This window comes from Ranitomeya imitator, chromosome 1 (assembly GCF_032444005.1).
Source record: "Ranitomeya imitator isolate aRanImi1 chromosome 1, aRanImi1.pri, whole genome shotgun sequence".
Taxonomy (NCBI): Eukaryota; Metazoa; Chordata; class Amphibia; order Anura; family Dendrobatidae; genus Ranitomeya; species Ranitomeya imitator.
The window spans coordinates 247991111-248018896 of NC_091282.1; the positions used below are offsets into that span (position 1 = coordinate 247991111).

The following is a 27786-nucleotide window of genomic DNA, read 5'->3' on the forward strand; positions in this document are numbered from 1 at the left end:
GGGACTTTGTGGGGAAAAAAATTGCCTAAGCAATAGCAGGCAGGTAGTTGCTACTTACCTTGCTGTTGTGCCCGGTGGCGTTCTTCGCTGGCATAGATGGGTCACACACCACTCCTGGCGGCGATTCAGCTGCCCCTGTTAACTTCATGTCAACAGAGCTGCGGATTCTTTTACACTCCGCTTTGTTGACAGGATGAGACTTCTGACATTGCCGCTGCCTAACTGGGTCGACTGTCAATCAGAATGATGTCAGGAGTCACGCCCCATCGACAGAGCAGATTCGAAAAGAAGCTGGAACTCTGTTGACATAGGCACATTTTTTGTTTTTCAGAAAGTCCCAGATATCCCCTTTAAATACACAATCCTTTTGTTGTTTCAGGAGATAATTTGCCACCAGAAATGTCTGACACCATCTAGGCCCACAGAGAACACATCAGGGTTAAAAATGTAATTTTTTATTTTGTTCTGGACAGCTAATCACAGTTTAAATTTATTAAGGACACATTAGAAAACCTTAATAAATCATTAGATTATAAGTGATACATGTCTAGAGCTCATAATTCTGATATGAAGTCATTCACTGTGAGCTGTAAAGTTACTGTACAGTCATAATAATCTGTACAAGATTCTCAAGCTCTAAAAAAATCATGGCCGCAGCAAATATTTTTATGGATAAGGGAAAAAGTGCCTTATTTTCAAGGACTGTCCAGGAATTTCTGAACCGTTGTCAACCATGCAACACATACAATACACGCATTAGTATGGGGAGATTTGGAGAGATATCTGTCAACTGAAGCATCGTTCAGCTGACAGCTGTCGGTTGGGTATAGCTTTACAATCCTGTGCAGTCTGACATCACAAAGACCCCATCACATGCATGCTGAAATGTTATTGCCTTCATTATTACCTACAGTTAGGGCCAGAAATATTTGGACAGTGACACAAGTTTTGTTATTTTAGCTGTTTACAAAAACATGTTCAGAAATACAATTATATATATAATATGGGCTGAAAGTGCACACTCCCAGCTGCAATATGATAGTTTCCACATCCAAATCGGAGAAAGGGTTTAGGAATCATAGCTCTGTAATGCATAGCGTCCTCTTTTTCAAGGGACCAAAAGTAATTGGACAATGGACTCTAAGGGCTGCAATTAACTCTGAAGGCGTCTCCCTCGTTAACCTGTAATCAATGAAGTAGTTAAAAGGTCAGGGGTGGATTCCAGGTGTGTGGTTTTGCATTTGGAAGCTGTTGCTGTGAGCAGACAACATGCGGTCAAAGGAACTCTCAATTGAGGTGAAGCAGAACATCCTGAGGCTGAAAAAAAAGAAAAAATCCATCAGAGAGATAGCAGACATGCTTGGAGTAGCAAAATCAACAGTTGGGTACATTCTGAGAAAAAAGGAATTGACTGGTGAGCTTGGGAACTCAAAAAGGCCTGGGCGTCCACGGATGACAACAGTGGTGGATGATCGCCGCATACTTAATTGGGGGAAGAAGAACCCGTTCACAACATCAACTGAAGTCCAGAACACTCTCAGTGTAGTAGGTGTATCTGTCTCTAAGTCAACAGTAAAGAGAAGACTCCATGACAGTAAATACAAAGGGTTCACATCTAGATGCAAACCATTCATCAATACCAAAAATAGACAGGCCAGAGTTAAATTTGCAGAAAAACACCTCAAGAAGCCAGCTCAGTTCTGGAAAAGTATTCTATGGACAGATGAGACAAAGATCAACCTGTACCAGAATGATGGGAAGAAAAAAGTTTGGAGAAGAAAGGGAACGGCACATGATCCAAGGCACACCACATCCTCTGTAAAACATGGTGGAGGCAACGTGATGGCATGGGCATGCATGGCTTTCAATGGCACTGGGTCACTTGTGTTTATTGATGACATAAGAGCAGACAAGAGTAGCCGGATGAATTCTGAAGTGTACCGGGATATACTTTCAGCCCAGATTCAGCCAAATGCTGCAAAGTTGATTGGACGGCGCTTCATAGTACAGATGGACAATGACCCCAAGCATACAGCCAAAGCTACCCAGGAGTTCATGAGTGCCAAAAAGTGGAACATTCTGCAATGGCCAAGTCAATCTCCAGATCTAAACCCAATTGAGCATGCATTTCACTTGCTCAAATCCAGACTTAAGACGGAAAGACCCACAAACAAGCAAGACCTGAAGGCTGCGGCTGTAAAGGCCTGGCAAAGCATTAAGAAGGAGGAAACCCAGCGTTTGGTGATGCCCATGGGTTCCAGACTTAAGGCAGTGATTGCCTCCAAAGGATTTGCCACAAAATATTGAAAATAAAAATATTTTGTTTGGGTTATGTTTATTTGTCCAATTACTTTTGACCTCCTAAAATGTGGAGTGTTTGTAAAGAAATGTGTACAATTCCTACATTTTCTATCAGATATTTTTGTTCAACCCTTCAAATTAAACGTTACAATCTGCACTTGAATTCTGTTGTAGAGGTTTCATTTCAAATCCAATGTGGTGGCATGCAGAGCCCAACTCGCGAAAATTGTGTCACTGTCCAAATATTTCTGGCCCTAACTGTATATTAATCATATACATACCGTAACAGACAAAATTCACGGTCCAGGTCTGCCTTGACCACGTCCGACATTTCCTCATGTGATGACTACATTTCAGACCAACTGGTCAGGAGTCCCAATAGAATAAAGGCTACTTTCACACTTGCGTCGGTACGTGGCCGTCGCTAAGCATCGGCGCGACGTACCGACGGACGTTGTGAAAATTCGGCACAACGTGGGCAGCGGATGCAGTTTTTCAACGCATCTGTTAGGAGTCGAGTTTCCTCTGCTGCACAGGGGGAATCTCGATCCGTGTCTGCTGCGGTCTCCCATTCGGTATCAGCCACAGTGGGCTCTGCTCAGCGGAGACGTCGCTCCCAGCGTCTCGCTGGGGCTGATTCGGTGCATAGGGTCACTACTGCCTTTTCTGGCTTTCCTATGGTACCCTGCACTGATCTGCGGCGAGCGAGCCTCTCTGGGACTAAGTCCTTGTTTACTCACACTGAGCATGCCCAGGGCAGGGTCTCCCATTGGAGGTCGAGGGCCACATGTTCGGTCACATGCTCAGGTGCTGCAGTACATTCCATTGGTCCTTCTGGAAGGTCCTGAAAGGGCAAAACATGCTCAGGTACTGCAGCACTTTCCATTGGTCTATCTGGAAAGTCCTGAAAGGGCAAAAACTTCAGTAGCAGCTTCCTGTGCTGCAACTATATAAACTGCGCATGACCGCACGGCCATGCGCTAGTATCGTCTTATGCTATATGCTTTGCGCCAATGTGGTCATGTGTTTGAATGTGTTCAGGGACCCGGCTGAAATAAGCCCCTAGAATGCTGGCACCTCCGGTGAGGAGATTGTGTTTAAGTGTGTTCAGGGACCCGGCTGAAATAAGCCCCTAGAATGCTGGCATCTCCGGCGAGGAGTTTTGTATGCATGCATGACCACTCACTGCTCACATCTGGGTAGTTGGCCTGTGCCTCTGTGAAAGTCTAACAGGGCACAGAGCTTTCCTCTCGCGGTTACTCTGTGAAGCTAACAGGGTTGGTATATACCGCCATATAGAGCCGCCATTATTTAGCAGCAGGTGCTTTCCTGCACGGTGGATCACGGGTTGCGAACGCACCAATTCCATTTAATAAATTATATATTTGGTGCGTTCCGCCAACCCTAACAGTATACTAGCGCCAGGATCTGGCTAAGTAATGGTGGATGAACAGCGATTGCAGGGGTACATCCAGCTGCTGGAGGGCCGGTTGGCGTCTCTTGAGTGTGCAACCTCGGCGGTGGATGTTACCGCAATAGCTGTTCAGGCTGCTAGCGTGGCTGCAGCAGCTTTACCCACTGCCACCTCTGTTCCGACCCTATCTCACCTACCTTTGCCTGAGAGATACTCTGGGGACAGTAAGTCCTGTAGGGGTTTCGTGAGCCAATGTGGTATACACCTCGAGCTTCTGGCTGCACGTTTCCCTACTGAGCGGGCAAAAGTGGGATTCATAATCTCTCTCCTGTCGGACAGAGCGTTGGAGTGGGCTACGCCGCTGTGGGAGCGCAACGATCATGTGGTGCGGAGTGTTCCTAGGTTTCTGGACACTCTGAAACAGGTCTTTTTAGGACCTCAAGTCACCCATGATACAGCGCTCCAACTGCTGGCTTTGACTCAGGGTTCAACCATGGTCAGCCATTTTGCTGTTCACTTATGGACATTAGCGTCTGAGTTGGAATGGCCAGATAAAACCCTCATTCCCGTATTTTGGAGGGGGCTTGCTGACCATGTGAAGGACGCTTTGGCCACTAGGGAGATTCCCGCCACACTGGAGGAGCTCATAGCCGTATCTACTCGTATTGACCTCCGTTTTAACGAGCGGAGGTTGGAGCGAGCCCAGTGTAGACAGAGGTTTCGGCTGGCTCCCACCTTCGCCAAACCTTTGGAATCTCCAGTCCAGGCATCCGAGTCACATGAGGCCTTAGAGGTGACACGAGCGGGATCCAAGTCTCAGTCTGCCCGTGCACATAAGGTCCGTCATGTTTGCCAGCAGTCAGGACACCTTGCCTCCAAGGGTCCTCAGCGGTCGGGGAAACGTCAGCGTCTAGTGGCAGTTGGAGGAGGTACACTAGACACGGCGACGTTTGCCTCAAAGTTGTCCTTCAAGGGGACAATTACCATAGGCCCATCCACTCTTATGGTCGAGCTATGCGTGGATTCTGGGGCAGAGGGTAACTTTATGTCTTCCGCTTTTGCCCAGCGTCACGCAATACCCTTGGTGATGCTCGCCAAGCCGGTAACCGTTCGAGTGGTAAATGGGTCAACACTACCTTCACAGATTACCCACCAAACCATTCCTTTCACGCTATCTGTGTCTCCATCACATCAGGAGATAATCTCCCTATTAGTCATTCCTGAGGGAATTGATGAGGTCCTGTTGGGGATACCATGGCTTCGCTACCATTCTCCTCATATTGAGTGGTCCTCTGGGAGAATTTTGGGTTGGAGTAAATCTTGCGAGGGTAGATGTCTGAGGGAGTGCGTTCAGGTTGCTACTACACAGGTACCCGCAGATCTTTCCTCTCTCCCCAAGCACTATTGGCCCTATGCAGACGTGTTCTCCAAAAGAGCTGCGGAGACCCTTCCGCCTCACCGCCCCTATGACTGTCCTATTGACCTCTTGCCTGGTGCTGAGCCTCCCCGGGGTCGAGTCTATCCGTTATCTCTCCCGGAGACAGAGGCAATGTCCCAGTACATCCAGGAGAATCTGGCAAGAGGATTCATTAGGAAGTCAGTGTCACCGGCAGGGGCAGGGTTCTTCTTCGTACAGAAGAAGACTGGAGACTTACGTCCATGCATAGACTACAGGGGTCTTAACGCCATCACCGTTAAGAACAAGTACCCACTACCCCTGATATCTGAGCTGTTTGATAGGCTACGGGGAGCGAGGGTATTTACAAAGTTAGATCTGCGGGGTGCTTACAACCTGATTCGCATCCGTGAGGGGGATGAATGGAAGACGGCTTTTAACACCAGGGATGGGCACTATGAATATCTGGTGATGCCCTTTGGGCTCTGTAATGCCCCAGCCGTTTTCCAAGACTTTGTGAACGACATCTTCCGGGATATGCTCACCACCTCGGTCGTAGTCTATCTGGATGATATTCTCATCTTCTCTCCAGATATTGACTCCCATCGGAGAGATGTTCGCAAAGTCTTCGACCTCTTACGGGCAAACTCCCTCTACGCCAAGTTGGAGAAGTGTGTGTTTGATCAGGAGTCCTTGCCTTTCCTTGGTTATATCATCTCTGCCCAGGGTTTGGCTATGGATCCTGCCAAGCTACAGGATGTAATGGACTGGCAGGAACCCCATTCTCTTAAAGCGGTGCAGCGCTTTATGGGGTTCATTAATTACTATTGCCAGTTCATTCCACACTTCTCAACTTTGGTAGCTCCCTTGGTTGCCCTCACCAAGAAGGGAGCAAATCCCAAGTTGTGGTCAGAGGAGGTCTCCAAAGCCTTTCTCTCGATCAAGTCACACTTCGCTAGCGCTCCCATCCTACATCGCCCCGATGTTGATAAGCCATTTATCTTGGAGGAGGAGGAGCCTCGGCTTATTGTCCCTTTTGAGAGCCTGAGAACTGTAGCTCCGGTTTCGCTAGAGTCTGTGCCCCCGGGCAAGACTTTCGTACCAGCTAACTTGCGACCGGAGGTTCTCTCTTGGGCTCACTCCTCCAGAGTGGGTGGGCATTTTGGGACCAAGAGGACATCTGAGCTTCTGGCGAGAACATACTGGTGGCCGCATATGGCCCGAGATGTTAAGGACTATATTCAGGCGTGCGTTTCTTGCACCCAGAATCGGTCTCCTCGGCAATGGCCTGCTGGGTTGCTTTACCCTCTACCGGTGGCAGACAGGCCCTGGGAGATGGTCGGGATGGACTTTGTGGTGGGTCTACCCAAGTCGCGTGGCTGCTCCATTATTTGGGTTGTCACCGACCATTTCTCCAAGATGGTGCATTTGGTGCCGCTTCCTCGGTTACCCTCAGCACGGGCCTTGGCGGTGTTGTTCATTAAACACGTTTTCCGTTTACATGGTATGCCTGATAAGATTGTCAGCGATCGGGGTCCCCAGTTTGCATCTCGGTTTTGGAGAGAGCTATGCCGTTTACTCAGCATAGAGTTAAACCTCTCCTCTGCATACCATCCCGAGATGAATGGGTTGGTGGAGAGAACCAACCAGACTCTGGTGACATATTTGCGACATTTCATCTCTGCTAGGCAGGATGACTGGGCATCGTTGCTACCTTGGGCGGAATTTGCCCTGAACAACGCCGTAGCCGATTCCACTGGTCAACCTCCTTTTCTCCTTAATTACGGCCAGCATCCGCGTGTCTCTGTGCCCATGCCCGTGTCATCCACCGATTCTAGGGTGGCAGACTGGGCGGTGGAGGCACGTGACATCTGGGACCGCACACAGGATGCCATCCGGGCTTCCAAGGAGAGAATGAGGGTTTCGGCTGATACACACCGGCGACCCGCTCCGGTCTTTGCTCCTGGCGACTTAGTGTGGCTCTCCGCCCGTAACATCAGGCTGCGAGTTGAGTCCACTAAGTTTGCTCCTCGCTACATTGGCCCGTTTAAGGTTCTGGAACAGGTCAACCCTGTGGTCTACCGTTTGGCTATTCCTCCACGCCTTGGTATCACCGATACTTTCCACGTTTCCCTCTTAAAGCCCGTTCATTTGTCCCGGTTTTCCGAGTCATCTGCTGGGACATCGGGTTCATCCACGGATGAGTTTAAGGTGAATGCTATTGTGGGGTGCAAGGTGGTACGTGGCAAGAAATTTTATCTGGTGGACTGGAAGGGTCACGGCCCAGAGGATAGAACCTGGGAGCCTGTGGAGCACATTCGGGCTCTGCTGCTTATCGCAGCTTTTGAGCGTAGTGAGGCTCAAGGAGGGGGGGGCCCTAGGAGGGGGGTAATGTTAGGAGTCGAGTTTCCTCTGCTGCACAGGGGGAATCTCGATCCGTGTCTGCTGCGGTCTCCCATTCGGTATCGGCCGCAGTGGGCTCTGCTCAGCGGAGACGTCGCTCCCAGCGTCTCGCTGGGGCTGATTCGGTGCATAGGGTCACTACTGCCTTTTCTGGCTTTCCTATGGTACCCTGCACTGATCTGCGGTGAGCGAGCCTCTCTGGGACTAAGTCCTTGTTTACTCACACTGAGCATGCCCAGGGCAGGGTCTCCCATTGGAGGTCGAGGGCCACATGTTCGGTCACATGCTCAGGTGCTGCAGTACATTCCATTGGTCATTCTGGAAGGTCCTGAAAGGGCAAAACATGCTCAGGTACTGCAGCACTTTCCATTGGTCCTTCTGGAAGGTCCTGAAAGGGCAAAAACTTCAGTAGCAGCTTCCTGTGCTGCAACTATATAAACTGCGCATGACCGCACGGCCATGCGCTAGTATCGTCTTATGCTATATGCTTTGCGCCAATGTGGTCATGTGTTTGAATGTGTTCAGGGACCCGGCTGAAATAAGCCCCTAGAATGCTGGCACCTCCGGCGAGGAGATTGTGTTTAAGTGTGTTCAGGGACCCGGCTGAAATAAGCCCCTAGAATGCTGGCATCTCCGGCGAGGAGTTTTGTATGCATGCATGACCACTCACTGCTCACATCTGGGTAGTTGGCCTGTGCCTCTGTGAAAGTCTAACAGGGCACAGAGCTTTCCTCTCGCGGTTACTCTGTGAAGCTAACAGGGTTGGTATATACCGCCATATAGAGCCGCCATTATTTAGCAGCAGGTGCTTTCCTGCACGGTGGATCCCGGGTTGCGAACGCATCAATTCCATTTAATAAATTATATATTTGGTGCGTTCCGCCAACCCTAACAGCATCCGCTGCCCATTCTAAAGTCCCGGGGAGGAGGGGGCGGAGTTCCGGCCGCGCATGCGCAGTAGGAAATGCAGGATGCGACGTACGCAAAAGCTTTCCCTTGAACGTTTTTTTGTGACGACGGTCCACCAAAACACGACGGATCCAGTGCACGACGGATGCGACGTATGGCCTTGAGTCGCGATCCGTCAACAATACAAGTCTATGGGGAAAAAACGCATCCTGCGGGCACATTTGCAGAATGCATTTTTTTCCCAAAACGACGCATTGCGACGGAGGCCAAACGTCGCAAGTGTGAAAGTAGCCTAAGACTCGACAGCAACTAAAACCAAGGCATTTGTGGGAAGGCAACCAGGCGGTGTGCTCCAGGGGGGCCTCCAGGTAATTAATCTACTCACGTTCTGACTGATGTACAATGTCAAGTACTAAGTAGGAGCCTTACATTTTCTCCAACTAATTCATTTATAGTCCATGCTGAACTTTCCTCCCACCTCTCATCTAACTTGCTCTTTGACAATCTACAATCTGGGTTCCACCTCCATCACTCAGCTGAGACAGCCCTGACCAAAATTACTAACGACCTACTTACAGCCAAAGCTAACGGACAATCCTCTGTACTCCTCCTTCTAGACCTGTCCTCTGCTTTCGACACAGTTGACCACTGCCTCCCACTACAGATCCTCACCTCCTTTGGCATCAAAGACCTCGCCCTATCCTGCATCTCGTCATACCTTTCCAACCGCACATTCAGCTTCTCCCACTCCCACACTACCTCCTCATCCCATCCTCTCTCTGTTGGAGTCTCCCAAGGCTCTGTCCTAGGACCCTTACTTTTCTTAATCTATGCACTTGGCCAGGGACAACTCATAAAGTCCCATGGATTCCAGTACCACCTTTATGCTGATGACTCTCAGATCTACCTCTCTGGCCCAGACGTCGCCTCTCGGCTGTCCAGAATCCCAGAGTGTCTATCAGCCATATCCTCCTCCTCTCGCTTCTTCAAACTCAATGTGGACAAATCTGAACTCATCATCTTTCCTCCATCTTATAGATCTTCCTTACCTGACCTATCTATCGCAATTAACGACATAGCACTTTCCCCCGTATCGGAAGTCTCCTGCCTCGGAGTAACCCTTGACTCTGCCATGTCCTTCAAACCGCACATCCAAGCTCTTTCCACCTCCTTTCACCTCCAGCTCCAAAATATCTTCAGAATCTGTCCTTTCCTCAACCGTCAATCTACTAAAATGCTTGTGCATGCCCTCATCATCTGCCTCAACTACTGCAACATCCTTTTCTGTGGCCTCCCTGTTAACACCCTTGCACCTCTCCAGTCCATCATTAACTCTGCTGCCAGACTAATTCATGTCTATCCTCGCTACTCCTCTGCTTCCCCCCTCTGCGAATCACTGACTCCCATTCCCTCAGCGTATCCAGTTCAAATTGCTAATACTGACCTATAAAGCCATCCATTACCTGTCTTCTCCATATATCTCTGAACTAATCTCCCGATATCTTCCCTCACGTAATCTCCGGTCCTCCCAAGACCTCCTTCTCTCCTCCACACTTATCCCCTCCTCACCCAACCGCCTCCAAGACTTCTCCCGAATATCCCCCATCCTATGGAATTCTTTGCCCCAACACGTCTGACTATCAACCACATTCGGATCCTTCAGACGGAACCTGAAAACCCACCTCTTCAGGAAAACCTACAGCCTACACTGACCCTGCTACCTCCTCACCACTACCGAAGCTACCGCCTCACCAACACCGGAGCTCCTTCAACCCACGACCTAATGTCTCCTTCCCCACCACCCCGTAGAATGTAAGCCCGCAAGGGCAGGGTCCTCGCTCCTCTGTATCAGTCTGTAATTGTTAGTTTGCTTACTGTAAGCGATAGCTCTAATTTGTATGTAACCCCTTCTCATGTACAGCACCATAGAATCAATGGTGTATATAAATAAATAATAATTTCATTTTTTTACAGCCCTGAAGGAACTGCAATTGTTCTCATGTAAACTTATACTTAGGAAATTGTACAGTAAACATATAAGCACTATGGACTCCTGGACTGAAACCGAGAGGGAGGCTCTGGAATTTAGAAGAACTACTGGGGGAGTAAACCACGGAGCACCATGGTAAGGTCCCAATGTCAATTATGCCTAAATGAGAGGTTCCCCCTTGTCCCTGAGTCCTGCTGTTGATATCTTTACTAAACTAGTAGCTGACGACTTTATAAAATTATTAACAAGGCGAAGACATGACAGCCTTACATCACAACAGTGGGACGCAATCAAACAGCTACAATCATTAAAGGATGTCATTTTTAAAGTGTCTGATAAGAGGGGAATATCGTCGTATGGTCTAATGACATAAATGAATATGAAGCACTTCGTCTATTTAGGTACTCCACGACTTACACTACGCTTACCTACAACCCAGTGGCCTTCTTCTTGGCTGGACTTCAGGGTATCCTGGCGAGTACTTTTGAAGAGGGCACCATCACAAAAAGGTCCTTGATTGTCTCTCTCAAGGACCCTAAAATACCAACTTTTTACTTGAGATCCACAAGGACACCGTCAACCCGCCTGGGCGTCCGATTGTGTCAGGATTACAAGGGTTATGTGACCCAATTTGCAAGTTTTATTTAAAACCTTTAGTTGTGACTTTACCATCTTAAGTGAGAGACACAACGGACGTCCTGACTTAGGTTAACGTTGTGTTTGTGGATGAGGGTACTTTACTTGTTACAGCTGATATTAAGACCCTTTACACGTGCATTGACCATGCTCAAGGCCTGGAAGTCATCCACCTCTTCATGGGGATCTCTGACCTGGATAACCCTTTGTGTGAGCTGATCCTCGCACTGCTGCATTTCCTCCTCGCCCACTTCTTTGTATTTAAGGATTGTTTCTCTTTACAGAGACATGGCACAGCCATGGGTGTGGCCTGTGTGCCCTCGTACCCTAATCTCTTCCTCAGCTCGTGGGAGAGATTCCTTTTTGGCGATGAGGGTGCGGCGGCCACTGACCATGTGCTGTGCTGACTAAGATATATTGACAATATCCTTTTGTTGTGGCGGGGGAGGGTGCAGCAGCTGGATGTATTTATGGAGAAACTTAAAATAAATATGTGTAATATCAAATTGACCTATACCTACCTAAAAAAAAAACACTTCCTAGACATCACTCTGGAGATAGATGAAAATTTCTCCATACAGACCGATGTATATAGGAAGCCAACATCGGTCAATGCATTGATACACGCACAATCAGCTCACAATCCAGCCACCATTATGGCCGTCCCGGTAGGACAGTTCCTGAGAATGAGGCGGATTTGCTCTACCAATGGTTTTGAGCACCAGGCTTCTGACTTGAAAAACAGGTTTGCCCAACGGGGGTATAGTTGAAGATGTGTCAAACATGGTTGCAATTGGGCCTGCAATACCTCACGGGATAAACTCCTTTATTAAAAGAAACACCCTGCTTGTGGTAACGATTTTTTTTTTTCATTTCTATATATAATCATGAGTGGACGAACATGCGGGACATCATGTCCAAACATTGAGCATTTTTAGATACGGAACACTCCCTGGGCCCTGCCTTGGGTGCCTTCCCTCAAATGACCTCTACTGTAGGAGTGCACAAAATGTTAAAGACTTTTTGGTCAAAAGTCATTATGTACTAGCCAAGAGCAACCCAATTGGGTTAACGGGTCATATCCCTGAATGCTTTCTGTGTGGCCACTGTCTCGCCTGCGTCAATATCATTCGCAGCTCCACGTTTTACCCGGCAGATGGTCACAAAGAGCATCAGATTAGACATCGCATCTCTTGTGACAGCACCAACATAATATATTATGCCACCTTTAGCTGCCCACTAATCTATATTGACCTTACATCAAGGGAACTCAGAATACATGTCCAGGAGCATGTGCGGGATATTGGCGCAGCCAAGACAGTGGCCAAGTTGTCCGAACTGAAAACCATCCCCCAGCACTTTAAGACATCATGAGTGCAACCCTAAATCACTTCATGTTAGGGGGATTGATGCTATCCACATTGGCATCCGGGGGTTAATGTTAAGAAAGTTTTAGCCCAGTATGAGTCAAAGTGGATTTTCACTCTTGGCACTTTGACTCCAAATGGCCTAAACGAGTCCTTGAACTTTTCGTCTTTCTTATAATCTACTAGATGGTGGCCCGATTCTAACGCATCGGGTATTCTAGAATCTGTATGTAGTTTATTTACAAAGTTTTCAGAATAATGCAATTTACACACAGGATTCAGCCAGCTGTGAGCAATTAGCGAAGCATGGTTCAAATTGCCACATATTATATTGCCCAGCCACGTAGTATATTGCACAGCCACGTAGTATGTAGCACAGAGACGTAGTATATAACACAACCCATGCAGTATATAACACAGGCCACATAGTATATAGCACAGACACGTAGTATATAGCACAGACACATAATATTGCCCAGCCACGTAATATATTGCACAGCCACGTATTGCACAGCCATGTAGTATATTGCACAGCCATGTAGTATATAGCACAGAGCCGTAGTATATAACACTGCCCATGCAGTATAGAGCACAGCGATGTAGTATATTGCCCAGCCACATAATATATTGCACAGCCACGTAGTATATAGCACAGCCCACATAGTATATGGCACAGAGATGTAGTATATAACACAGCCCACATAGTATATAGCAATATAGGCTTCATATCCCTGTTAAAAATATAATTAAAACAAAAATAGTTATATACTCACCCTCCGTTGGCCCCCCGAATCCAGGCGAGGAGTTTACCGATGCTTCTCGCGACGCTCTGGTCCCAAGAGTGCATTGCGGTCTCGCGAGATGATGACGTAGCGGTCTCGCGAGACCGCTACATCATCTCGCGAGAACGCAATACATGGACCGGTCAACGGAGCGTCGCGAGGAGCGGGAAAGGCACCGGAAGGTGAGTATATGATCATTTTTTATTTTTTTTATTTTTTTTAACATTAGATCAGCGACTTGGGATTTCCGTGACAGACAGAAAGAAAGACAGAAGAACAGACAGAAAGACAGAAGTGACCCTTAGACAATTATATAGTAGACTAAATTGTGGCCCTATTCTAACGCATCGGGTATTCTAGAATATGCATGTCCCCGTAGTATATGGACAATGATGACCCCAGAATTCGCGGCAGACTGTGCCCGTCGCTGATTGGTCAAGGCAACCTTTATGACATCATCATCGCCATGGCAACCATTATGACATCTACGTCGATACTGTGCCCGTCGCTGATTGGTCGAGGCGAATTCGCGGCAGACTGTGCCCGTCACTGATTGGTCGAGGCAACCTTTATGACATCATCGTCGCCATGCTGTGCCCGTCGCTGATTGGTCGAGGCCTGGCGGCCTCGACCAATCAGAGACGCGGGATTTCCAGGACAGACAGACAGACAGACAGAAAAACCCTTAGACAATTATATATATAGATGGTATTTCTGTTGCCTTATACAGTATATCTGCTCCTATCTCTAATATGCAGAGTTCTAATGTTTTTCTTTTTATTGTATTGTATCTTATGATGTTCTTATCAATCTTACTCACTTTTTAGAAAAAAAATCTTATAATATTGATGTCAAGTGGTACCTTGGTTGACCCTTCAATTGTCTAATCTTCCTTGCATCTTTTGGTTCTGGACCTCCCACTGGGTATATGTGGTTGCGTGTCATCTTACTCCAAAAATTATCGGCTGTGTCAAGTGCCACCTGGAGCCACAACAGTATACATCTCCTCTATGATACTGCCATTATATTGCTGCACCCTCTGTGATTTTTGAGATCCTGGATGTGTCCTCAGTTGTGCCCATTAAAGACACACCCTCCTGGGAATATCAATCATATGTAAAAACGCATGCAAACGCTGTGTTTTTTTACCATCATGCGTAAGCTGATGCAGATAAAAAACGCTGCGTTATCAGACGTTTGCATGCGTTTTTGCATGTGTTTGCGGTTGTGGACGATACGCTGCGGACTTAACCGCAAATGTGAAACTAGCCTTACTTGATTGTTAATATATTTCTATGACCACAGTTGTTTTGTATGAACAAATAAATCAAACAAATAAACTCATTTTCCCCCAGTTTTCTTCCTAACATGTATGGAGTGAATGCTCTCTTGATGTGTGGGATCCACACACTTCAGCTTGGTGTTCTTCCCACATTCTTAATACTTTTGGGTTTATGTTTATTAATCATATACAGAAGATAAAGAGAAAAACAGGATTCATCATGCACTAAAATAGGAATCAGTTTATGAAATTAGGAAATTAAGCAAACAGAACATTTCTTGCCACATGAAGAACCATATTGTAGATATGAATTCAGTTCAAAAGTGAAAAATGTCGGTACTGCTAATTTACTGGCTTAACCTTGCAGCAATAGTATATATCCAGGCAATTCACTAGTTAACTTCGGTGGTGATCAGTAGTAATAGAAAAGTCTTATAAATAACTTCTAAAGAAAAATTCTGTTGTGGCACTCACCAAATAAAGATGTATAAATCTTCTTATATTTGAAGCACATAAATAGGATAGGGGATAGTAACAAACAGCTTTTGACCTATGGCTGTTTCACTTCGAACATGAGGCTTCCCTATGAGCGTGATGGGTAGAGGCCAAAGCATTTGCATATTTGGGGGCAGTGTTCTGGATCACTGCGTTGAGAAACACGTGATGGTGTCTCCGCGATGTTGGATGTTTTGGTCTCCACGAGGTCAATCATCCGTGCCTTTATAGACTTTCTACTAAGCACTTCTCTTGATAGCCAGTTTCCTACTCCTTGAGGGGCAAAAACCCCGAAACAGCTGTCTGTGGATGGATACCATGCTTGGCATAGTTGGTTTTCCTTTATTGGATGTTTTCCTTTATTGGATGCTGCCCTTCCCTTGGTTGTTCCTTCCCGAGGAAAGGCCTGGCTATTCATTGCCTGCGTTGAGAAACACGTGATGGTGTCTCCGCAGCTCCTCTGCATGCATTTGCATATTTGGGGGCAGTGTTCTGGATCACTGCGTTGAGAAACACGTGATGGTGTCTCCGTGGTGTTGGATGTTTTGGTCTCCACGAGGTCAATCATCCGTGCCTTTATAGTTAAGGTACCTTCACACTAAGCGACGCTGCAGCGATACCGACAACGATGTCGATCGCTGCAGCGTCGCTGTTTGGTCGCTGGAGAGCTGTCACACAGACAGCTCTCCAGCGACCAACGATGCCGGTAACCAGGGTAAACATCGAGTTACTAAGCGCAGGGCCGCGCTTAGTAACCCGATGTTTACCCTGGTTACTAGCGTAAAAGTAGAAAAAACAAACACTACATACTTACCTTCCGCTGTCTGTCCCCGGCGCTCTTCTTCTCTGCACTCCTCCTGCACTGGCTGTGAGCACAGCAGCCGGAAAGCAGAGCGGTGACGTCACCGCTCTGCTTTCCGGCTGGTCGGCGCTCACAGCCAGTGCAGGAGGAGTGCAGAGAAGCAGAGCGCCGGGGACAGACAGCTGAAGGTAAGTATGTAGTTTTTTTTACTTTTACGCTGGTAACCAGGGTAAACATCGGGTTACTAAGCGTGGCCCTGCGCTTAGTAACCCGATGTTTACCCTGGCTACCAGTGAAGACATCGCTGAATCGGCGTCACACACGCCGATTCAGCGATGTCTGCAGGGAGTCCAGCGACGAAATAAAGTTCTGGACTTTCTACAGCGACCAACGACATCACAGCAGGATCCTGATCACTGCTGCGTGTCAAACACAACGATATCGCTAGCCAGGACGCTGCAACGTCACGGATCGCTAGCGATATCGTTGTGAAGTTGTTTAGTGTGAAGGTACCTTTAATGTTTGGGCCTGCCCCACATTGGGAGAGAGCTACTGCTAGAAAAAGGAGATTGCTTCCTGATTGTAGAGCAGATAGAGTCAGAGATAGTGAGTTGGTGACAGTGACAAGGTCAAGCAAGGACTAGTCCATATTGTTCTGGGCAGTATCAGACCTTACAAGACACCCTGCAGACATTCCTGCAACCTCCTGGCCTATGGCTCCATCCATTCTCCCATTGAAGCAGTGAAGTAGTCCTGTACCTTAGCAGAGAAACACTCCCAAAACTTAATAGGGCAGTTTTATGGCATCGCAGTCCTCATAGGCCCAGGACGTTTGGAGTGGAAAAGGTGGATGGTCTAGCTAGAGGAAGAGGTGAGGCCAGGTGGACTGAGGGAGATGGATGGCCTAGCGGAGCCCCCACTAAAGGTCCAGAACCCGGAGCATGATCCAAAAGGGAAGGCGGCCGTGTCTGTGTGGCTGAGGTCCTGCAGCCAGGTGGAGCAGCTGACTACACCTGAGTCTACAGTAGTGAGTTGTGCAGCACAGTGGTCCTAGTCAGTATTATATTTAAGAAAAAAGGAGCGCACTCAGCTATCTTAAGTTGGTGCTGGCTGTACTTGGGAAAACCCAACAACAAGTCCAATATAGAAAAATCAGCCGCACTCTTACGGTATATCTTTGCAAAAATATGATGTATTTATTCACATGTGTTGAGACAAAAATTATATATATATACACACACACACAGCAGGGAGTATCAACGGAGTAGTAACGTTTCGACCCTGCCTCGGAAGTGTGGTCCCTTTAAGGGCTCCAATTGTTGTGGTGTCAGGACGTCCTGCTTGTGTGGGCAGGATGTCCTGACACCACAACAATTGGAGCCCTTAAAGGGACCACACTTCTAATTTTGCACACTATCTAGAAGACGCAGTTTGAGAAAGACCCGAGGCAGGGTCGAAACGTTACTACTCCGTTTATACTCCCTGCTGTGTGTGTGTGTGTATATATATATATAATTTTTGTCTCAACACATGTGAATAAATACATCACATTTTTGCAAAGATATACCATAAGAGTGTGGCTGATTGTCCTAGTCAGTATTGACTGGGTGTATGTGAATCCAGTTGCGATCTTTCTCTAGTTATTGGAATAGTATTTATCCCAGTTCATTAGTAAAATGTTCCTTTGAAAAGCTTGGTGTTTGTCCGTCTTCATTGTGCACACTTTCGCTGTATCCTTGGTAGCCCACCCTGGTATATAGTCTACAAACTGTCTGTAAACCAAGACCAGGAATGGCTAAAAATGTAGAAGTGGTGCACATCTTTCTATAATACTTTTCCTCCGATTGTTCCACAACTGGTTTTGGCCTACAAATACTGAGGTAAAAAACCCACCAAATACTCAACTTGTACATGTGGCCTAAGGAAACTCGGGCAGCTGGGTCCAGAAGCTACCCTTCTGCTTATTTTGGGTCCTCATTGGCTTGTATAATGAGCCTTTATCTATGACTCCTTATTAAAAAAGCAATAAACTTGACTAATGTCTCTTAGTAGATGGTGGAGAGAGAAAAAATAAGAGATGCCCCATGTGTAACATCGTGGGCAGCAGATGAAGGTGAGTTGGAGATTTGGTCACTCACCTAATCAGGTTGCGCACGGCACAACTACATAAAGAGTGATGTATAATCCAATCATGGCTGTTGTTCCAGTCACTGTACTCACACCAAATGGAGAGAGGATATAGTAAGTAAAATAGAGAGGAGTGTGGTGGATCCCAGGTGCTGCCGCTGACAATATTTAATCCAGACGGCAAGTATAAAAAAGTCCGATTTATTGCAATACATTAGAAGTTTTTAATACTTATCACCTGGATTACCCTTTGTCCGCATCAGCAGGATCCACTGCACTCCTCTCTCCTTTTCTTGGTAGATGGTTTCAGAGTCCTCCTTAGAAATTCAATCACTGGGGGGTTGAAAGTGCTGCGGATAAAACTATATTAGAGTCGCGGCACCTCCTTTAGTTAATAGAAAGACGTCTAAAGCATAGAACCTTGCTCCTCTATAGCTCTATGATGTCTATGTGCCCTACTGAATCATGCTCATATTACATTTATAGGTTATACTTAAATTGATGCTATACCTTATGTTGGTTCTCTGAGCAAAGCAGATGTCATGATTTTTTTTCTCCTTTCTTAAAAAAAACCTGGGTCATCGAAGCTTTGTGTCGTTCAGTCTACTAGTCACTCATAATCTTTTATCATTGAAATTTTTTTTCTTGTGTGCATCTGTTCACTTTGTCCTTTGTGTGTCCCTTCCGCCTCCCCTGACCCCACTGTGAACATCAAATATTCCAGCTCTTTTTGGATGCAAACAATTCTATGTGCAAATTAACCCTGTACCCTCTGCTTTGTCACCAACCGGAAGCAGACCACGCTAGGCCAATTTTGTCTCCAGTCAGTTTTCATTTACTAATCGCCTGTACTTTGCGTACCTGGTTTGGAGGCATCATATGATGAGATCTGCATTTGTAGCAGGTAGATGAATTATTATCCAAACAGTTGTAAAGACAGCTGCAAACACATAACTCTCATGGTTTTAAAGTATTAACATGGCAATTCCTGAAAAGCAATAATATTGAGAGACATTCAGAAAAGAATACTGTAGGCCAGGGGTTCCCAACCTATAGCTCGGGAGCCACATGTGTCTCGCGGTCCCATGAATTGTGGCTTCCGGCTGTCTGTCAGCTTGGTGCATTAGCTCCAGTTCTAGCAAACAGGTATGAAGAGCACATCTGAAAATGGTGAATTTTGTGAGCAGCCCTGCACAGAAGAGCAGATCTGGATGCACATATACTGGTCTTAGGGGTTTTGAGATAATTTAAGTATGGTACGCTGGAGACAAGATGACTCCACCTGTCAGATGAGATGTTTGAAGCTGGATGTGACAGTGTCTTGGGAGTGCTTTATAGGAGAATACTGAATGGGGGGTATTGTAGGAACCCCTGGATCTTAGTATACTGCTTTGGGGTGATTAATTTTTGTGGAAAAGCTTTGGTTACCATTATGCCTGTAATGGGGGCTTTGGTTGCCACTATTGTGAGGGGGCAGGAGTTGAATGTGGCTCGCGACCCTCTCTCAAGGCTGGATGTGGCTTGCGAGACTGTCAGAGCTGAATGTGGCTCTCAAGGTCAGAAACGTTGTGGACCTCTGCTGTAGGCCATGTTTATTCAACCGAAAACTAATCTTGTCCAGTTTACCCTCAACTGACCTTAAAGGGAACTTGTTAGGAGGTTTGTGTACCCCAAACTAATATACCGTAATCTATATGTGTAATGCTGACTTAATCCATACCTTTGTTTTAACAATCCAGGTTTCCATTCCAGAGAAATCCATCGAATTTTTAAGCGCAGTAGCTGCAAGTGCAGGGTGCATAACCCTGCACTTAAGCTTTCTGGCCAGATATAAGATCCCCTGTGACTACCGCCATTTAGAGAATACTGTTTCTGGCGAGGAAATTGTTAACATTGCACTGGTTAGACCGTAATCCCCCAACATTGGAGGAATTGAAGGCTAAAATTAATACCATATGCCTGGAGAGAGGTACTTACATTAAAAGGAATAAATAAAAACGTTTATAAATATATGGGAACGATGGCTGGTCACCCCTGGGGTGGCATCTGTGGACCTACACAGAATAACTGTACTAGACCGATTGGCTATTTCGGCTTTTTAAATATTGTATGTTGAGGACATCTAGATACCAATTATTTTCTGTTTGTAAACATGTTGTTAGTGAACATACCACCAGTACTAGTTTTGGTATAATCTTTTTTATTTAATAACGTGTCACCCGTCTTTGGGAAAATCTTCATTTGGACAAAATTGATAACTTTGTTTGGCATGGAATACCTTGGCAGGTATAGGACTAAATAAACTTTAAGGGTGAAACTTGTTTATTAAGTTTATTGTGTTTGTACTATAATGTATAATGTATGTAATTGTTTATAAAATCAAATATTCAATAAAAATTATCTGATTTAACCCTTATCCGGCTGAATAGGTACAATTGTAACTATTCCGTTTTAAAATTGCAATAACTTTTTTTTGAAAAGACGTAGAGGGCTGAGATTTCGTGACATCTCTACATTTTTGGTCCAGAATATATTGGCCAAATTTCAATAAAATATCTCCACCCGCTTCCGAGATAAGGGGTCGAGATCTTTTTGCATCCATAACAAGCTGCATAGGTACAAATGTACCTCATATATTTTGAATGAAGATAATGCAAGGGAAAAAGCATAAATTTTTTTTTAATGATAATGCTATTTAACTATTATAAACAAGTAAAAAACTGTTCATTTACATTATAAAAGAAAATGTAAGAAACTTTTTTTTATTGATTTTCTTTGCAAGTAATGCATGTTGGCTTTGCTACAGAGTGTTCATCGCAAATGGGTTTCACACAAACCACACAAGACTTTCTAGTCTTGCGTTGTTTTCGCCTCAGGTCTCTGCAGACATAGCAACTACCAACAACAGGGGAGGGTCCACGACTACCATGAGGTATTTTGGGGCCAGCTGCTGGCTGCGATGCTACCACAATGCATCGTCCAAGCACCATTTCTACTGCACCTCGAAGAAAATGGTTTCTCATTATCATTTTGTTTGTACTACGATCTTCAATTGCAATCATACACAGCTGATTTGCGAGATCTTTCAGGAACTTTCTTCGTTGATCCTTTGCCCTGAAGCTTGGATTGTGTTCTCTGTAGATGATGTAGGATGCTAACCCACTGACATCAATCATATTGTAGAAAAATGCCAAAGTCCAACGTGATGTTCGTCGTTTCACAGTGTACTCTCCCAACATTTTATCCATAACATCAACGCCACCTTTTGTTATGTTGTAGTATTTTATTATCTCTGGCTTGGCTGCTAGTGTCTCTTCAACTTCTCCCGTCATGTGCATAGATGATAGAAGCACGACTGATTTGTTCTTCTTTGGTACATATGAACAGACTGTTGCATCATGATTGTAGGCAAAATTTGTCGAGTATACAGGCCTTTCTTTGGCAGGCTGCATGTTGTTAGGTAGGAACCTTTTGTTTTTTCTCACTGTACCAACTAGTGTCATGTTCCAGGAGTTCAATACCTTAGCTAGTTCCATGGTTGTAAAGAAGTTATCGGTGGTGACATTTCTTCCAGAGCCTTTATACGAGCTCACTAGGTCCAATACTGTTCGTTCTCCAATGTTTACTTGTCGAGGACCATTAGTTGGTTTCCCAGTGTAGAGCTGACCTTGTAAAGGGTAGGCATTTGATGAGTCACAAGCCCAGAAAATCTTTATGCCATATTTAGCTGGTTTTGAAGGTATATACTGGGTAAATTTAGTATGACCTCTAAATGGAAATAATTGCTCGTCGACGGTGATACAATGATATGGCTTGTAGGCTCTCTCCAGATTACTGTTCAGCATTGTCCAGATGTCCCGTATTGGTGCAGCTTTATCTGTTTGCACACGTTCTGCACGTGTATTTTCGTTGTCAAACCTGATAAATCTGAGTATCATCTTGAAGCGGTCACGAGACATGGCTGCACGTATAAGAGGCAGAGCAGCAACATTCCACATTTCCTCCAGATTCTCTTTGTTGGCTCTGTGCACACCAGCAGCAATCAGTATGCCCAAAAATGCATGAAGTTCAGTTTCAGTAAATTGCTTGAATGTTTTTTGTGGTGGCCGTTTGGAAGAATCAGGAAAACGTTGTACCAGTTCGTTGTTGTAAGCATCACAAACTCTCTTGGCCTTTCGATTCGTTTCCCGTAATATGATGTCACACATCTCGGGAGTCATGATGGACTTGAATAGCTCTTTTGCTGTATATAGGTTGCTGATTGCTGCAGGGCCACCTCTTTGTCGTAGGACATTACGAGATTTTGTTTGTGCATTTGGCAGTGGATTACTGCACCATTGAGTTTCATCCTTAGCAGTCCAAATGTCGCCTGCACTTTGAGGCACAGAATCATCCTCAACACTTTCGTCTGATTCGTATTCATTTTCATGCTCTATGACCATTTCTTGTTCAATGTCTGAATCTTCTACAGTAACATCCACTTGTGGTACATAGTTTTCATCATCAGATGGAACATATGGTTCATCCTCATGCTCAGAATCAGATTCTTCTAGCATTCGCATTATTTCGTCAGACGTAAATCTGTAAATATGAAAAAATGTAAAATAAATAATTTTCCGAAATACTACATTATTGGCTTTTCACAAAATTATACTAACCTGCAAACACGTTTTCTTGGATTATGGCGGAAACTAGATCCAGCATTACTATCACTCATGATGACTTGCTAGATGAATTTTGGCTTCGTATTTTGTGCTGAATATAAATAAAACATCGTAAAACAATATGTAGATACTAATTATTATCCATTTTTCGTATAAAAATTATACCTATAGTGATAAGTTTCATACAAAATATATGTAAGCCAAGTCCAGGCTGAAAGACAATTTGACTGTTCTGTCCCCACATAATGAGAATAAAGGTATAACTGGCTGTTAGATGCTGTGAGACTTTCCTACCTTCGTTTCCAAGAAATTGAAGACTTCACAAGCCTAGAAATGTGTGCTCACAGCAATGAGATGAACAGCAAAATGGCTAATGAGAGGAGGGAGGCAGGAAGACAAGTAGAAGCCACTCCCAGTTTGAATTAACTTAATTGACAGCAACATAAGTGACCAGTAACAACACTGAACAATAGATATCAGCATAACATTTGTAGCTGAATGAACTTTAGTTTCTGAAACCAAGTAAAGTCTTCCCACAGTGGAGGTATATGTGAAGGTACAATTGTACCTATGCAGCCTGTTAAGGTTGTAAAATTATGCAGCCTGACAAGGGTTAAAAAAAAAAAAAAGCTTTCAGGGCTCTCTCTCTTTCCCACCCGCCACCAGCCTCCTGTCGCTGACTGACAGGTCAGTCTTCTCTCAGTGATCTGCTACCTCGCCTGAGATCTTGGGTAAGCGCTGTCATTCCTCAGGAGGTACATGCACTTTAAGGTCCTGAGGATGTTGTGAGAGCTGGACTATTGATCTACCCATGCTCTGCCCTTCCTTGGAAGAAGCAGGATCTTGGGCGGGGAATCATTAACCTGTTCCTGCACTTTGACATGATAGAACATCAAAGCCATCAGGGATTCAAGACACTTTGACTCGACATTTGACTTGATTATTATGTTAAGGTAATCACTTGGGCACTGTGTAGTGTACACTGAGGACCACTGTAATATATAGCTGGATGATAGGAGCGTCACTGCCAAGATTGAGGAAAAGTATAATCCATGCATTTAACCCTTTTAGTGCTTTGGCTCTACCCTGTAGCCATGATCTTGGGCCTGGCAGCACAATGGAGACAGCCTGGTATCAGACACACAAACATTGAAATCTTTGCATATTATTTCTAAAGCACTGTCTAGATTGACCATCTTCAATTGGTGTGAAAGATGAATGGTGGAGTGTCTGCATTACTGCCATTACCATCCCCCGCTGTAATAAGCCATTAGGGGATGCAGGAGATACTGAAGGAAGGAAGATCTCATGTAACAAAGGGGTTTTCTAAAGCAGCCTTATTAGATTTGATATTCTGGTTATTTATATTAAGTTTATCACGGGGTTAAAAGAAATGAATTTTTGGATGAAAGTATTAATTATAACATCCCTGGCAGTCTAAGGCAGTGTAAATGTTAACCAACAACCCTGTTGGTCTAGATTATGAAGAGGGTTAATCATGGTGGTCTAGATAGTCTAGTTTAATGATAACCTCTTGACAGCAGCAAAAGCATCATCACTGTCCCCAATGGGGCTCACAATCTAAATTCCTTATTAGTGTGTCTTTGGAGTGTGGGAGGAAACCTGCGTACTATATATGGAGGAAACGCATGTAAACACGGGGAGAACATACAAACTCCATGCAGTTGTTGTACTTGGTGGGATGTGTACTCATGACCCCATGGCTGTGAAGACTACAGTTATCAGTTACAGCGTTATCCTCCTTTTATAAATGTATGGCTTAAAGGGAACCTGTCCGCAGAATTGTGCTCAGTAAACTACAGACAGTGTCAGGTCGATGCCGTTATACTGATTAAGATGATACCTTGATTGTCACAAGACAGATTTCTTCACCCCAGGTATCATTTTAATCAGTATAACGGCGTCAACCTGACATTGTCTGTAGTTTAGTGAGCAAAATCCTGCTGACAGGTTCCCTTTAAGCCATCACTATTAGATCAGTGGGAGTCAGATTATCGAAACCACCTCTGATTAGCATGTTTCTAAAATCAGCCTTCTCCTACTAACTTCAGTATAACAATGCTGCAATATCTTGCATGGTCACTAAAAAAAGAAAATATAGGTCACTGGCAAGTACGACGTACGCACGAGTGCCATAGCCTCTTCAAATAGCTGATCGGATGAGGTCCGAATTGTCAGACCCCCACCTGTCTAATATTGATGGCTTAACCTAAGGATAATGCATAAGTGTTAAAAGACTGTATAACCCCCATTTAATACTGAAATTCCTGATGGTTTAGAATTATAAATGGGGTTTAGCTTCACATTTCTGGCCATATAGGGTATTGAAGAAGTTAATGCTAACATTCTTGAAAATCTAGATTATTGAAGGGGTTCATTTTAACATCCCTGGTAGTCTAGAGTAATGGAGGAATTGGCACAAAAGTCTGTAGACGCTCCATATAACTGCAGACTTGTGAATTCTTACAGCATGCACATTGCAAGTTGTTAGGATTCTCCAGTCACAGCGTTGGGAGGGGAAGGTCAGGGAACCACAAGTATGCATTATTCATACTTCTGGCCACATCCTGACTAGAAATGCGAGACCTCTCTCAGTAAATTGAGTGAGGCTGCGCACATCTAGTCAGAATTTGGAATATTATATTGCATAGTTGCAGTCACATGGCTGCCCAGTCTCACCAGTAACACAGGAGAATCCTGACATTGCACAATGTGCATGCTGTAAGGATTCACAAATCTGCAGTCATATAGAATGCCTACAGACTTTTGGTGCCAAATCTGGACAACCCCGTTAAATAAAAGCTGACGTTCCCTTTATCTGACTTCTGTCTTTCTTTTGTTTCCTTTTCCCTGGCTGTGTCTGCAGACTACTTTTACTCTGACACACAGACACAGGATGAAAAGTCGTGAGCCAGTTATCACACCTGTTCAGCTGAACCTAATGGCTCTATCATTGGCGGATTACCTCTGTAATCTGTTACAGATCAAAGAAGAGCCTGAGTGGGAAGAATAGGCAAGAGAAGCTATGGAAGTTTACATATTCTAAAATTCGAGTGGTCTGAATGGACTCTTCCCTCCAGGTCCCCTGTAGTGTGTTACGCCAGCCACTCGCACACCTTCAAAGCACCGCCCTACTCATCACGTGTTTTGCTGTGCTCCAGCCAGTATCTGACCATCGCTTTGCAATTAGGGGTTCTGTATATGAAGTCCGCAAACTGTTCTAGGAAAATCTGCGCTCCAGGAGGTAAATAGCGCTCCATTCCTCCCGAGTCTCGCCGTGTGACTAAGTAGTACTGTACAGTCACACATGGGGTATTGCCACTTTCAGTACAAATTGTGGGACAAATTTTGTTGCCATTTTTACCCACTTCTTGTGTGAAAATGTAAAATCTTTGGCTAAAATAAAATTTTGGTCGTAAAAATGTAGTTATTTTGTCCTCACTGCCCTATGGTATAAAATTCTATGACACACTCATAGTGTCAATATGATCACTGCACCCCTAGATGAATTCATTGAGAGGTGTAGTTTGTAAAATGGGGTCACTTATGGGGGGTTCTGCTGTTCTGGCACCTCATGGGCTCTCCCAGTGGGTCATGGCACCTGCAAACCATAAAAGTAAAATCTGGCGCTCCTTGCCTTCTGAGCTTTGCACTGCACCTGAAAAATACTTCCCGATCACATGTAGGGTATTGGCGTACTCAGGGAAAAATGGACCTCAGTTTGTTGTAAAAAAATTCCTATTAGCCCTTAAAAAAATTAAAAACTTGGGTCTAAAACAACATTTTAATAGTAAAAATTTAATTTATTCTTTCTTCACTGCTCAGTGGTACAAAATTCTGTGAGGCACATGTGGTGTCGATATGATCACTGCATCATTAGATGAATTTATTGGGGAGTGTAGTTTGAAAAATGAGTTCACATATAGGGGGTTTCTGTTGTTCTGGTACCTTATGGGGCTCTGCTAATGTGACATTGCACCCTCAAACCATTCCAGCAAAATCTGAACTCCAATATGGCACGTCCCTTCTGAGCTTTGCACTGTGCCTCAAAAGCAGTATTCCCCTACATATGGGGTATCAGCATACTCAGGAGAAATTGCACAACAAATGGTGGAATTTTTCCTGTTACCCTTATGAAAATGCTAAATTTGGGGGCAAAATAACATTTTTGTGGGGAAAAAGTGATTTTGTTATTTTCACAGCTTAACGATATAAACTTTTGTGAAGCACCTGGGGTTTCAAGGTGCTTACCACACATCTAAATACATTCCTTGAGGGGTCTAGTTTCCAAAATGGGGTCATTTGTGGGGGTTCCACTGTTTAGGCACATCAAGGGCTCTTCAAATGGGATATGACATCCCCTAATGATTCCAGGAAATGTTGCTTTCAAAAAGTCAAATAAGGCGCCTTCCCTTCAGAGGCCTGACTTGCGCCTAAACAGTATTTTTCTCCCTTATATGTCAGCATACTCCTGTTACCCTTATGAAAATGCAATATTTTGTGCTAAATACATATTTGTGGGGAAAATTTGATTTTTTTTATTTTTACGGCTCAACGTTATAACCTTCTGTGAAGCACCTGAGGGTTCAATGTGCTCACCACACATCTAGATCAGTTCCCTGAGGGATCTAGTTTCCATAATGGTGTCACTTTTGGTGGATTTTCACTGTTTAGGCACATCAGGGGCTCTCCAAACGCGACATGGCGTCTGCCAATTGTTCCAGAAAATTTTGCATTCAAAAAGTCAAATGGCGCTCTTTCCCTTCCGAGGTCTGCCCTGCACCCAAACAGTGGTTTTCTCTCTCATATGGGGTATCAGCATACTCAAGAGAAATTACCCAACAAATTTTGGGTCCATTGTTTCCTGTTACACTTGTCAAAATAAAAAAAAATTGGATCTGAAGTAATTTTTTTGTGAAAAAAAAGTTAAATGTTCTTTTGTTTAACACATTCCAAAAATTCCTGTGAAGCACCCGAAGGTTTAATAAACTTCTTGAATGTGGTTTTGAGCACCTTGATGGGTGCGGTTTTTAGAATGGTGTTACTTTTGTGTATCTTCTATCATATAGACCCTTCAAAGTCACTTCAAATGAGATGTGATAACGAAAAAAAAATGGTTCTGTAAATTTTGTTGTAAAAATGAGAAATCGCTGGTCAACTTTTAACCCTTATAACTTCCTAACAAACCAAACTTTAG

The 27786-nt window shown here is 44.8% G+C and overlaps 1 long non-coding RNA gene across 1 annotated transcript in view; it reads left to right on the forward strand.

Annotated features, from left to right (window-relative positions):
• LOC138657712 (uncharacterized) overlaps nucleotides 1-27786 on the forward strand; it is an 83736-nt gene that overhangs the window by 53003 nt on the left and 2947 nt on the right. The window contains exon 2 of the long non-coding RNA XR_011317151.1: nucleotides 10398-10548. This is a non-coding gene — a long non-coding RNA (uncharacterized lncRNA). The remainder of the gene's footprint in view (nucleotides 1-10397; nucleotides 10549-27786) is intronic.